Source organism: Anomaloglossus baeobatrachus, chromosome 3, assembly GCF_048569485.1.
Source record: "Anomaloglossus baeobatrachus isolate aAnoBae1 chromosome 3, aAnoBae1.hap1, whole genome shotgun sequence".
Taxonomy (NCBI): Eukaryota; Metazoa; Chordata; class Amphibia; order Anura; family Aromobatidae; genus Anomaloglossus; species Anomaloglossus baeobatrachus.
In genome coordinates this window covers 674,568,117-674,583,251 of record NC_134355.1, presented here as the reverse complement: position 1 = coordinate 674,583,251, position 15,135 = coordinate 674,568,117, and the positions used below count along the sequence as shown (strand labels likewise).

At 45.2% G+C, this 15,135-nt stretch overlaps 1 protein-coding gene across 4 annotated transcripts in view; it reads left to right on the top strand.

The window, feature by feature from the left end:
- MSRA (methionine sulfoxide reductase A) overlaps nucleotides 1-15,135 on the top strand; it is a 459,672-nt gene that overhangs the window by 137,676 nt on the left and 306,861 nt on the right. The window lies entirely within an intron of this gene.

Below are 15,135 nucleotides of genomic sequence, written 5' to 3'. Positions count from 1 at the left end.
AATTTTACCCATTTAGCAAGAGACAATATCTTTAAAGGAATTGTCAAGTTGGAAACCCTTTATCATGGAGATTTAGAAGAGCGTCTCTTGGTCAGGATCCACTTGTCTTCACCAGAGTTGAGGGCAGTTGAAAAGAGTTTGTCGCTCTGAAGGATTTGCCTTGTCGGAATGGAAACTGATCTTTCGGAGAGGATTTATTTTTCGAATGCATCCTGTTAATGCTACACTTGACTATACTCTGTGCGCTAGTATGAAACTATAAACAATAGGTCTAGAAGAATCCTTGACCTTTGTCCAGTCAATGCCGGGGGCGCTGATACGTTGTGGTGACTATTGTTCTACTGAGCAACACCGAACCGGTAAAACGTAGAGTAGAAATTGTAACTGGTTTATTGTACACCGAGCAACGCATTTCAAGCTCGGAGAAAGACCTGGAACTTGTTAAAACTTGTATGCCAGGTTCAATTTTCACTGTGTGTTTCACCGGTTTGGTGTTTGTTCAGGAGATCACCAGTCGTACCGTCGTATCAGTGCCCCAGAATTGACCGGACTCTGGTCTAGGATTCATCATACTCAGTTATTTATGGTTTTTTGCTCCCATGTGGAAGCTTTGGGACCAGGTAGGAGGCAGTGGTCTATATTTGTGACAATGTGTATACTGTCCACAGCGCAACATCTATAGGTGTCATGACTGTGTCCCGCTTGAGGAAGACCTTTGGCGAGACCTTGGGGAGACCTTTGGCGATTCCGGGACCAGAAGGTCACAACGTCTTATTATGCTCAGGTTTACAACTTGTAATTCAGTGAATCTACTTTCTTTTAGTGATGTAGGTGTTAAGGACTTATTCCTATCTGGCTATCCTTTGTTGCCTTAATCTCAAGTGCAGCTCTTTTGTGATTACTCCCCTTCACTATAAAAAGGCACGTGTCTTGCCATCTGTCGCCAGTTATAGATTCTCATTCTATGCTGACCACTTTGGAAGGAGACTGTTTCTGTAAGAAACTGAAGAGTTGTGACTATTGTAGCTGTGGTGTTTAGCAGCGCTTGAGGAGCTTGGAGTGTTTGCCTCCTGTTTGTGTCTATTTTCCCTCTGTCTGTCTCCCTTTCCTTGTGTTGTACTATTGCAAAGGTAAGACTAGTGTTCTCGCCGGCCTTCTCACTAGCCAGGGTGAGTTCAGGGCAAGTAATCGCCAAGGCCTTTTTTTATACTATTCCCATTGCGTTGCGCTACACGCTCACATTTTGTCACACCAGATTGTACAGAGTTATTGTTCCTTTTGTACTCCATATTGTCGAGACAGACAACTGAAAGTGGTGATTCCACTTGTATTTTTTAGTATGGAACTATACACAGATATTCTGGTTTTTAGTTTTTGTTTTTTTTTTCTGAGGTGTTAATTTCATCTTCCAAATTTCTTGGGTATTGCTTAGCTGTAAGGAAGTAAGCGGTATGCCTAAAAGACAGTAAGGCTATGTGCGCACTAGAAATGTGAAGTTTCTCAAGAAAATTTCTTGAGAAACTTCTGGGAGTGGAAGATTTCCAGACCTCCGGGAAAAATCCGCGGTAAATCCGCATGCGGATTAGCCGCGGATTAGCAGCGGATTAGCCGCGATTTTCCCGCAGGTTGTTCCCTGCAGATTTTGCAGGCTGTACTGCAGAAATCCGCAGGTACCTGCAGAAAAGAATTGACATGCTCATTTTCTCAAGAAATTTTCTCAAGAAAATCTTCTCAAGGAAATTTCTTGAGAAAAATCTGCACAAGTGCGCACAGCTATCTTTTTTTCTCATAGGATTTGCTGGGAAATGTCTGCACAAAGATTGCAGACATTTCGCAAGAAATTTCCGCAGCAAATCCGCGGGTAAATCCGCGGGTAAAATGCACTAGTGCGCACAGAGCATAAGAATCGTTTAACCATACCGATTCTAAACAGACTAGTAATGATTTTTTTTCCACAGTGTCCTGTTTTTAATTTTCTGGAGTAAGCTTTTATGATAAATCATTGTAAAGATATTTTCAGAAGTTGAGTGCTAAACTGTCCATCTAAGTGAAATTGTGTCATTATACAGTCATATGAAAAAGTTTGGGCACCCCTATTAATATTAACCTTTTTTCTTTATAACAATTTGAGTTTTTGCTATTTCAGTTTCATATATCTAATAACTGATGGACTGAGTAATATTTCTGGATTGTAATGAGGTTTATTGTACTAACAGAAAATGTGCAATCCGCATTTAAACAAAATTTGACCGGTGCAAAAGTATGGGCACCTCAACATAAAAGTGACACTAATAGTTTGTAGATCCTTTTGCAAAAATCACAGCCTCTAGTCGCTTCCTGTAGCTGTTAATGAGTTCCTGGATCCTGGATGAAGGTAGATTTGACCATTACTGTTTACAAAACAATTCCAGTTCAGTTAAGTTTGATGGTCGCCGAGCATGGACAGCCGCTTCACATCATCCCACAGATGTTCAATGATATTCAGATCTGGGGACTGGGATGGCCATTCCAGAACATTGTAATTGTTCCTCTGCATGAATGCCTGAGTAGATTTGGAGCAGTGTTTTGGATCATTGTCTTGCTGAAATATCCATCCCCTGCGTAACTTCAACTTCGTCACTGATTCTTGCACATTATTGTCAAGAATCTGCTGATACTGAGTTGAATCCATGTGACCCTCAACTTTAACAAGATTTCCGGTGCCGGCATTGGCCACACAGCCCCAAAGCATGATGGAACTTCCACCAAATTTTACTGTGGGTAGCAAGTGCTTTTCTTGGAATGCCGTGTTTTTTGCCTCCATGCATAACGCCTTTTTGTATGACCAAACAACTCAATCTTTGTTTCATCAGTCCACAGGACCTTCTTCCAAAATGTAACTGGCTTGTCCAAATGTGCTTTTACATACCTCAGGCGACTCTGTTTGTGGCGTGATTGCAGAAACGGCTTCTTTCACATCACTCTCCCATACAGCTTCTCCTTGTGCAGCGTGCGCTGTATTGTTCACCGATGCACATTGACACCATCTGCAGCAAGATGAAGCTGCAGGTCTTTGGAGGTGGTCTGTGCATTGTCCTTGACTGTTCTCACCATTCTTCTTCTCTGCCTTTCTGATATTTTTCTTGGCCTGCCACTTCTGGGCTTAACAAGAACTGTACCTGTGTTCATCCATTTCCTTACTATGTTCCTCACAGTGGAAACTGACAGTTTAAATCTCTGAGACAACTTTTTGTACCTTCCCCTGAACAACTATGTTGAATAATCTTTGTTTTCAGATCATTTGAGAGTTGTTTTGAGGAGCCCATGATGCCACTCTTCATAGGAGAGTCAAATAGGAGAACAACTTGCAAGTGGCCACCTTAAATACCTTTTCTCATGATTGGATACACCTGCCTATGAAGTTCAAAGCTCAATGAGGTTACAAAACCAATTTAATGCTTTAGTAAGTCAGTAAAAAGTAGTTAGGAGAGATCAAATCAAGAAATTGATAAGGGTGCCCATACTTTTGCACCGGTCAAATTTTGTTTAAATGCGGATTGCACATTTTCTGTTAGTACAATAAACCTCATTTCAATCCAGAAATATTACTCAGTCCATCAGTTATTAGATATATGAAACTGAAATAGCAAAAACCCAAATTGTTATAAAGAAAAAAGGTTAACATTAATAGGGGTGCCCAAACTTTTTCATATGACTGTAACTGAATAACGACCCGGGAATTGTCCCTGTGCCGTCAACAACGTGAGACTTGGAGCAACGCCATAAGAGGTGAGCGGGACATTATTCTTTTATATGTCAATAATCTTTCGTAGATGATGGATGAGAAACCTGAAGAAGATCCTGAACTGAGAAATGATGGCAAAAACTAAAGTCACAACTTCATTTGCCATGGTCATCTTCGTGGACAGTAAAGAAACAAGTTAGGAAATTTTGGAATTTTACTCAATTTATGTGCAACTGGAAGAGTCAAGAAGATCCTCTACTTAACTTTCAACTCATTTGAAGATAGAATAAGAGGACACAGTTTCTAAAAAACAATAGGAAGAGTTAAAGATGATAAACAGCAGCAACATGTATGGTGACAACTACAGATGAATGGGGAAAAACTGAACAATTGGCCTAGACACATTGACTCCCTTAAAATGAGGATGGTTTGCTAGGGAATTGAAAGTTCTCTGCTAAGCCTTGTGTTTTCATCAGGATTGGGGCTTTAATACTAGTCTGTGTTGTTAGGGTATCACGGGGTATGATGGGATAACCAGGAACTGGGGCTCCTAAACTGGCCCTCAGGATAGGGAGTCCCTAGTTGTCCCTGATTCCCAGAGATACGTCTGATGGTGACAATGTCTGGGCTGCCTTCCTTGCCCTAATAAGTCTAATACACCCTTTTCCCTCACCCCAAGGGAGAGCTGGGGCAGGAGTGGTAGAGCCCACAGCTAAAGACAAACAGGGAAAACTAAAACTCTATTACACAGAATACTCACACAGAGGTATTAGACAACAAGTGATAAGAAGGAAAATAAGAGCAGGGAGGAAACAACAGGTTTACGAAAGAACTCCACAACAACTTCACACACAAAGTAATACAATCTCCAGCAGGACTGGGATACAACAGCACACAGACTGGAGTAGCTAAAGCTATAGTCGGCATGGGAAGACAGGCTCCTCCATCATAAAATGGCTTGGAGTGACTGTGATAAGTTTCCCACAACATGTGATCCAAGAGGTAACCAGCAGACTAGCAGAAATTAACTCCGCAAGCCGGATCACTAATGAGAACACAGCTGATTGACTCCCATGCCTGTTTGTGTAACTCAAAAGCACCAAAGGAGGCATAGTGAGAAGTGTCAGACTCTGCAGTGTGAACAGCATCTAATGTCGCCATGGCTTTATAGCCAAACATCTTGTGACATAAGGCTCACATGGTGAGGTGTATTCACTTAATTGCAGGTTGGGATGAACACACGGACTGAAGGTGTTTGCACACCAGGTAGGACTTGCCAGATGAAAATCAAGGACCTGGACTATGGGCTATGTTGGATGGCAGGCAAACAAGCGGAGCAGGACACACCTGAAGCCACAAAACCAGAGGTGTAGACAAACACAGGAGCTGAAGATGTAATCTAGACCAGGAATTGGTGAACCGTAATGTGAACAAGTCCAGGGAACATTTCATTATGCTTGCAACACAAGAAACGGCAGCTCTGTCCAAGGATGTAGATATGAGTGTGGAGACACGGGGCTCAGTGGGTGCTCTCGTCCACTAAAACCCGCCGCCTTTAGAAAGACAGCGTGACTCAGGGCTCATCCCAACTGAACGCCGGCCTCCTTAACCGTGGGCGTAACACTACTCAGACAACACAGGGTGAGGGAACCACAATAATTAGACTTTATTGGATCCCCAAACAATTAACAGCACATAACACATAACCAGCAAAACACACAAATGTAACAGGCAACAGAGTCTCACCCTTCCGCTGGCTCACCAGGGATTTAGAAATGTCCATGCCTCACAGGTTCCAGGGCTACTCACTCCAGTCCAGCAGCACCCCGCTTTTGGCGGGCACCCACCGTGACTAGAATAACGCCAGATTTAGGAAGCTGTGTGAGGTCTGTAGCCAGGTGACCGGATTGTCCCAACCTGAGTGTCCTCCTTAGGTAGTCCTGGTATGATGTTACAATCCTGGCAGCCGGAGTCGAAATCCCTAGGCTGTGGATATGGTCTCCAACCGGGTCCAGAGTCCCTAGATTGAAGCCATAAGATATCCTGATCCTCTAGTCAGCTCCAAAGAGCTTAGACTGGATCCATCAACCTTCATCCACCCTGGTGGCTTAAAGAAGTCCCTTTTATAGCCACAGCCTTCCACTTAGATACACTGCGTCCTTATCGATTGGTTGGACAAGATCACCTCTCCCATTGGATGAATCTCAAGCTGCATAGACAATGTTCATTTAAATGATATGGGTAGAAAGACTGAGGGTGTACATGTAAACTGGGAGTCACCGACTAGACAATGGCTACTAAGGTAATTACATTATCAATACACAACTACAATACAATGGTTACTGGAAATGTCTGGAGAACAATACGTCTAGCTTTCAGTGGCCAACACAATTACATTTAGCCAACAAGAGTCTTGTAAAAACAATGAGGGACTTCTCCCCCGTCTATAGACAATCTATCATGCTGTCTGGCTGGATTTTAAGAAACTTTAACCCATGAGAGTCCATGTCGTCACAATGAGTTCACAATACTTACAGCAGGCGACAGGTTAATCAGCAGGTCTGAGGAGCAGTAAATACAGGTTGTAAAAATTACAGGAGTTTGCTGATAAGATTGCCGCTGAAGAAACTGGATGTCGGCAAACTCCAAAGCGAGCAGCAACTGAACTGACGGAGTACTCCGAATACAGGTGCATCAACATCGACTTTAAAAGGCCTTGGGTAATGATGCTAGAGAGATACAGTACGTTGGCCTATTTGTGAAACCCGATGTGGAGCACAGCAAAGGTTAGCTGCCACAGGGGAAGGGAGTGGAGCTGAGCACTGGAATAGAGACTAGAGCGCAGCTTATGATGCAGAGCCCTATACGAATTACATGGCTTGGCAATAGACATAAACTTAAAGCGGGAAGACAATTGTTTTCTACCTCATCGATGGCTATTGAAGCCCAGTTGGGTTAGGAAATTTTAAAAATGTTAGAATGCTACGATATCTTCACCGAACATATACCTCATTATTGGCCCTAGTCGACAAAGATGGTCATCAGTTTCCAAAGGTTCTATCCAGCCTTTATAAAATTGACGACCATTTTTTAGGGTAAGTCCTAAATATTACATCGGTGGGAGATTGACTCCCAGCACCCGTTATGAGTACTTATGAGGTCTGCAGCATCTGGTTTGTACCCATCTATTCCATACCCTTGGTACACATACGTGACATAACCTTTGTACCCGCCTATGCCTTACCCTTTGTATCCACTTGTGCCATACTATTTGTATCCACCTATGCCAAACCCTTTGTACCCTCTGTTCTGTACATTTGTATCTATCTGTGCCATACCCCTTGTACCCTCCTGTACCAGACTCTTTGTACCTGCCTATGCCTTACTCTTTGTACCCTCTTGTGCCTTGCTCTTTGTATGCACCCATGCCAAACCCTTTGCACTCACCTGTTCTGCACCATTTGTATACATCTGTCCCATACCCTTTGTACCTGCCTGGGCCGTACCCTTTGTACCCACCAGTGCCGTATCATTTATACCTGCCTGTGCAATACTCTTTGTACCAGCTTGTGCAAAACTCTTTGTACCCACCTGTGCTGTATTCTTTGTACCTGACTATATCATATCCTTTATACCCACCTGTTCGGTACCATTTGTATTTGTTTTGTTCCATATCCTTCGTACCTGCCTGTGCCGTACCCTTCATACCTGCCTGTGCCGTACCCTTTATATCTGCCTGTATTGTACCCTTTGTACCCACTTGTGCCGTACCCTTCATACCCGCCTGTGACATACCCTTTATATCTGCCTGTATCGTACCCTTTGTACCACTTGTGCCGTACTCTTTGTACCCGCCTGTGCCAAATTCTTTTTACTTGCCTATACTATATCCTTTGTACCCACCTGTTCTGTACCATTTTGCACCTTTGCCATACCTTTGTACCCGCCAGTGCTGTACCATTTATATCTATCATCGGCAAACCATTTATACCCGCCTGTGCCTTACTCTTTGTACCTGCCTGTGCCGTACTTTGTATCCACCTGTGCCGTACTCTTTGTACCTGCCTGTGCCGTACTTTGTATCCACCTGTGCCATACTCTTTGTACCCATCTGTGCCGTACTCTCTATACCCGCCTATGCCATACTCTTTGTACCTGCGTGTGCCGTACTTTGTATCTGCTGTGCCGTACTTTGTATCCGCCTGTGCCGTACTCTTTATACCCACCCGTGCCATACTCTTTGTATCTGCCTTTGCCGTACTCTGTACCTGCCTGTGCCGTACTCTGTACCTGCCTGTGCCGTACTCTTTGTACCTGCCTGTGCCATACTTTGTACCCACCTGTGCCATACTCTTTATGCCCACCCGTGCCATACTCTTTGTACACACCTTTGCCATACTCTTTGTACCCACCCGTGCCATACTCTTTGTACCCGCCGGTGCCATACTCTTTGTACCCACCGGTGCCATACTCTTTGTACCCACCGGTGCCATACTCTTTGTACCCACCGGTGCCATACTCTTTGTACCCACCCGTGCCATACTGTTTGTACCCACCCGTGCCATACTGTTTGTACCCACCCGTGCCATACTCTTTGTACCCACCCGTGCCATACTCTTTGTACCCACCCGTGCCATACTCTTTGTACCCACCCGTGCCATACTCTTTGTACCCACCCGTGCCATACTCTTTGTACCCACCCGTGCCATACTCTTTGTACACACCCGTGCCATACTCTTTGTACACACCCGTGCCATACTCTTTGTACCCGTCTGTGCCATATTCTTTGTACCCCCTTGTGCCGTACCCTTTGTAACCGCCGGTGCCGTACCTTTTATAGAATATTGTATTGTTCTATTTAGGGGTATGAGACCAGTCTGCCATCCCTTGCATCGCTTGAGTTTTGTTTTCCCTTCAATCCACTAATTGGCTGGAGTGTCAAGAATCCGGCCCCAGGGCGTCCTATGGACTACCCCTTTAAAATGATTGAAGGTTATTATTCCAGGGGAACCCTACAGAAATCTCGGGAATGGGTGCAAACCTCAGATATTGATAATAGTAATCACAGGTGCATCAACTTAGGGAGAAGAATCCAATTAATGCCAGCACCACCCCATGTATCATGTCATTTAATTGCACTTTTCTATGAAAAAAAAAAAATACAGCAATATACCGACTTCCAGCATCTGTGACCTTTTATTTAATTACTAAATAAGGGGCAGTTTTCCAGAGGAAAGGAATAAAAAATTGCCAACGTCAGGGGTTTTTAAGAATTAATGAAGATGTCTGGGGAGCGGAGCTTGCCGAAAACCCCTTCTCTGAATACTAATTCCTGACAAAAGGCGAAAGACTGCACGGCAGAAAAGGGGGTCAGATCTGAACGGCTACGAGGAGTGTGGCGCTGCATAGTTTTAGACGGGTTGCTATGGCGACCCTCGCTGGAGCGTGATGTCTGCAGCGTGCAGTGCGCAGCCATCCTCCAGCATCTCGCCATCCGTGCTGCAGTCTCCTGACTTGCATGTAAAGATGAAGGCTGCATCACTCCATGAGGAAAGGACGTGGTTTAACAGATATACACAACATGAAGCACTCTGAGGGTCCGCGACAAGACAGAAGAAAACATCCTGGGGGTCATGTCAGTCACAAAACACACTCAGGGTCATTTACTACACAAGGAACTGGCTTCAAGGCATTTACAGCACAGAACGGCCTCTCAGGCTCGGATACAGCAGAGAACGTCCTCTCTGGGTCAGATACAGCACAGAACGTCCTCTCTGGGTCAGATACAGCAGAGAACGTCCTCTCCGGGACGGATACAGCAGAGAACGTCCTCTCTGGGTCAGATACAGCAGAGAACGGCCTCTCAGGGTCAGATACAGCACAGAACGTCCTCTCTGGGTCAGATACAGCACAGAACGTCCTCTCTGGGTCAGATACCGCAGAGAATGTCCTCTCCGGGTCAGATACAGCAGAGAACGTCCTCTCTGGGTTAGATACAGCAGAGAACGTCCTCTCTGGGTCAGATACAGCAGAGAACGTCCTCTCTGGGTCAGATACAGCAGAGAACGTCCTCTCCGGGAAGGATACAGCAGAGAACATCCTCTCTGGGTCAGATACAGCAGAAAACGTCCTCTCCGGGTCAGATACAGCAGAGAACGTCCTCTCGGGGTTAGATACAGCAGATAACGTCCTCTCAGGGTCAAATACAGCACAGAATGTCCTCTCAGGGTCAGATACAGCGCAGAACGCTCTCTCAGGGTCAGATACAGCGCAGAACGCTCTCTCAGGGTCAGATACAGCAGAGAACGTCCTCTCTGGGTCAGATACAGCAGAGAACATCCTCTCTGGGTTAGATACAGCAGAGAACGTCCTCTCTGGGTCAGATACAGCAGAGAACGTCCTCTCTGGGTCAGATACAGCAGAGAACGTCCTCTCTGGGTCAGATACAGCAGAGAACGTCCTCTCTGGGTCAGATACAGCAGAGAACGTCCTCTCTGGGTCAGATACAGCAGAGAACGTCCTCTCTGGGTCAGATACAGCAGAGAACGTCCTCTCTGGGTCAGATACAGCAGAGAACGTCCTCTCTGGGTCAGATACAGCAGAGAACGTCCTCTCTGGGTCAGATACAGCAGAGAACGTCCTCTCTGGGTCAGATACAACAGAGAACGTCCTCTCTGGGTCAGATACAGCAGAGAATGTCCTCTCTGGGTCAGATACAGCACAGAGCGTCCTCTTAGGGTCAGATACAGCAGAGAATGTCCTCTTAGGGTCAGATACAGCGCAGAACGCTCTCTCAGTGGCATATACCACACAGAATGCCATCTCAAGGGCAGATACAGCAGAGAAGTCCTCTCAGGGTCAGATACAGCAGAGAATGTCCTCTCAAGGTCAGATACAGCACAGAACGTCCTCTCAGGGTCGGATACAGCAGAGAACGCTCTCTCTGGGTCACATACAACAGAGAACGTCCTCTCAGGGTCAGATACAGCACAGAACGCTCTCTCAGGGTCACATACAGGAGAGAAAGTCCTCTCCGGGTCAGATACAGGACAGAACGTCCTCTCAGGGTCAGATACAGCTGGTAGCCCTTTTCCCCATCCTATATTTTTGGCTTGTTGCATCTAAGGACCCATTGATCTCGCAGGCCCCCCCTTTATTGTAGGGGACTCCATACAACTCTAATAGAACCCTGAGTATTTTTACTTTCAGTGTCGGCGGCCCGTTCCGTGAAGGTTCGATTCTTAAAGAATGTCTTTTTATTTGGCACATCCTCTTGGGACAAACAGAGGCGTACGATACGGAACCACCTTAGCTTTAAAAATGGGTGTCCCTTGGTAAGGTCTTCACACCCATTGGGTTATAGTCGAGGTGCGGGCCGATCAGACATTGATGCCTTGTCCTAAGAATAGGCCATCAGTGTAAAAATAGTGGACAGTCCCTTTAAGGATCACCGATTAGAAACATTTCACATTCATCCCTATAGAGATCGTCATGACCGTTATTAGTGTTTTTTTCTCCTCTCTCGTGTAATTCTTGGTTGAGGTTGAGGCTGCAGTTTGCATCCGTCTTCAGCTCTCTCGTAATTTGTGCCGTATTTTACCCAGGAGATCTATGTTGTTGTGCAGGCGGCATAGCAAGCCTATCAATAGTGCTGAGATGTGGATCGATTCTAATCTGCTCAGCAACCGCATATAGCCTATACCTAGCAATGTGTTATTCCAAGCTATAGACTCATTTCTCATGAGTATTGGGTAAAACCCAGGCTTGTCGTATTTCTTCCCTTGACATAAGGACAATATGGCAGCCAGGCATCACTTATTAAAGTCTCCTCTCAAGTTCTACTTTTTGGAGGAACTTGGACACGAGGGATTGTGACTCTTAGATTTCTCCTCTATTCCTATGTTAGATCACTAGTGATCCATTTCTTTGATGGATACGGTGGATTTAGTCAAAGGAGATTTTTTTTCTATACAGTGTGTCCACCGATATCCTGTCCATCACCATTAACTTGAGAACGGCGGCAGCTATAGGCATAGAAGTGGTGTCTAGGTATAGTAAAGTAGCCATGCGCTACGCAATGAAATCACCTATAGCGCCACCTGGTGGAAAAAAACGGAGTTCGCAGTTTTATCTCGAAAACGGAACGAGATAGAGAAAAAAAGTGAATTACAAAGTTGTAGGGCATCATCAATTCAATACGAATCGACACCTTGCATACAGAAATGCTATGATATGAAACCCATGACCCCCCCCCAAAACATTGAATGCTGGTCACGCATATGGCGCTCATTAGTGGCCCCCGTCAGCTGCAATGCACATCTGGCCTCTGCACAGCATACTGTATCTTGCTGCACGCTGTGCAATATGGTAGGTGACACGTTTGCACAACCATCTGTGATACGTGGTCGTAGGTCCTGCAATGTTGGTGGAGGGGTCGCATACACCTGCTGTTTGATGTGACCTCACAGAAAGAAGTCCAATGGGGTCAGATCAGGTGAGCATGGAGGCCACTCCACACAGCTACCATACCCAATGACTTGTAGGAAGGTCTCCATGACGTATCGCTTCACGTCCACAGCCTTGTGAGTTTTACACATGCTAATCATAGCATTTTCTGTATGCAAGGTGTCGATTCGTATTGAATTGATGAAGCCCTACAACTTTGTATTTCACTTTTTTTCTCTATCTCGTTCCGTTTTCGAGATAAAAATGCTAACTCCGTTGTTTACCACCAGGTGGCGCTATAGGTGGTTTCATTGCATAGCGCATGGCTACTTTACTATACCTAGACACCACTTCTATGCCTATAGCTGCCGCCGTTCTCAAGTTAATGGTGGTGAACAGGATATGGGTGGACACACTGTATAACTATTAAGCCCTCACTTAGAATATTGGGTCCAATTTTGGGCCCCAGTGTATGAGGAGGGCATAGCTGAACTAGAGCGGGTGCAGAGAAAAGCGACCAAGGTTATTAAGGGAATGGGCGACTGCAGAAAGATGGGTTATCAGACATTGGATGATTCAGTTTGGAAAAGCAAAGGCTTAGGGTGTTCTTATTACAATGTACAAATATATAAAGGCGCAGGACAGAGATCTTTCTAATGATGCAGAAACTTTACTATATAGACAATGAGATTATGGATTCTTTACTATACAACCAGTGAGACTATGGATTCTCTCCTGTAAGAGCAGTGAGACTATGGATTCTCAACTATACAAGCAATGAGACTATGGATTCTCTCCTGTAAGTGCAGTGAGACTATGGATTCTCTCCTGTAAGTGCAGTGAGACTATGGATTCGCAACTATACAAGCAATGAGACTATGGAGACTATGGATTCTCTCCTGTAAGAGCAGTGAGACTATGGATTCTGGAGGATGCTGGGACTACCATTTCTCTCCATCTGTGGGAACTGAGTGCATCGCATGCTAACTCCGCCCACAGATGAACTTTGTCCTACAATGCTTGTGCGCGCATGCATGCATGCATGCGTGTGTGAGTTTAAAGGGCTGCTGCTGCCAGCCCTGCGGTCTGTCCAGAGGACGCAGAAAAAGAAAGTCACCGCTCCTGCCAACAGCGAGTGGGCCCCAGCAATTGTCTGGATACGCCGAGTGCTGACAATGGCCCTGACAGAAATGTAGCTGACTTATGAATGTCAGGAGGCACACTGTACAGTCATGGCCAAAAGTTTTGAGAATGCTACAAATACGAATTTTTACAAAGTCTACTGCTTCAGTTTTTCTAATGGCAATTTGCATATACTCCAGAATGTCATAAAGAGTGATCAGCTTAACAGCAATTACTTGCAATGTCAATATTGGCTAAGAAAATGAACTTTAACCCCCAAAACACATTTCAACATCATTGCATTCCTGCCTTAAAAGGAGAAGCTAACATTGTTTTAGTGATTGTTCCAGTAACACAGGTGTGGGTGTTGATGAGGACAGGGCTGGCGATCAATCAGTCATGATTAAGTAAGAATGACACCACTGGACAATTTAAAGGAGGCTGGTGCTTGGTATCATTGTTTCTCTTCAGTTAACCATGGTTATCTCTAAAGAAACACGTGCAGCCATCATTGCTCTGCACAAAAATGGCCTAACAGGGAAGAGTATCGCAGCTACAAAGATTGCACCTCAGTCAACAATCTATCGCATCATCAAGAACTTCAAGGAGAGAGCTTCCATTGTTGCCAAAAAGGCTCCAGGGCGCCCAAGAAGGACCAGCAAACGCCAGGACCGTATCTTAAAACTGTTTCAGCTGCGGGATGGGACTACCAGCAGTGCCGAGCTAGCTCAGCAATGGCAGCAGGCTGGTGTGAGTGCTTCTGCACGCACTGTGAGGCGGAGACTGCTTGAGCAAGGCCTGGTTTCAAGGAGGGCAGCAAAGAAGCCACTTCTCTCCAGAAAAAACATCAGGGACCGACTGATATTCTGCAAAAGGTACAGGGAGTGGACTGCTGAGGACTGGGGGAAAGTCATTTTCTCAGATGAATCCCCTTTTCGATTGTTTGGGACGTCTGGAAAACAGCTTATTAGGAGAAGAAGAGGTGAGCGCTGCCACCAGTCTTGTCTCATGCCAACTGTTAAGCATCCGGAAACGATTCATGTGTGGGGTTGCTTCTCAGCCAAGGGAATCGCACCACTCACAGTCTTGCCTAAAAACACAGCCATGAATAAAGAATGGGACCAGAATGTCCTCCAAGAGCAACTTCTCCCAACTGTCCAAGAGCAGTTTGGCGCCCAACAATGCCTATTCCAGCATGATGGCGCACCTTGCCATAAAGCAAAGGTGATCACTAAATGGCTATGGAACAAAACATAGAGATTTTGGGTCCATGGCCTGGAAACTCCCCAGATCTTAATCCCATTGAGAACTTGTGGGCAATCATCAAGAGACGGGTGGACAAACAAAAACCAACAAATTCTGGCAAAATGCAAGCATTTCTTATGCAAGAATGGACAGCTATCAGTCAGGATTTGCTCCAGAAGATGATTGAGAGCATGCCAGGGAGAAACGCAGAGGTCCTGAAGAAGAAGGGTCAACACTGCAAATATTGACTTGCTGCATTAACTCATTCTGTGAATAGAACCTTCTGGTCTCATAATATGATTGCAATTATATTTCTGTATGTGATGTAAGCATCAGACAAACACAATTAAAAACCAGAGGGAACAGATCATGTGAAAATAGCATTTTGGTGTCATTCTCAAAAGTTTTGTCCATGACTGTAGGCATGTAGCAGAACTAAGAAACGTAGCAGAGCCTTTGGGTGTCAGTAGGCACATTGTGCCAATGTAGCAGAGCCCAGCTACATAGCAGAGCTGGGCTAGTCAGGAGTCACTAGCAGAGCTAACACAGGGAAGCTGCCAACTGTCTCAAAACACAAGGGGCCAGTGAGACCTTAAAGC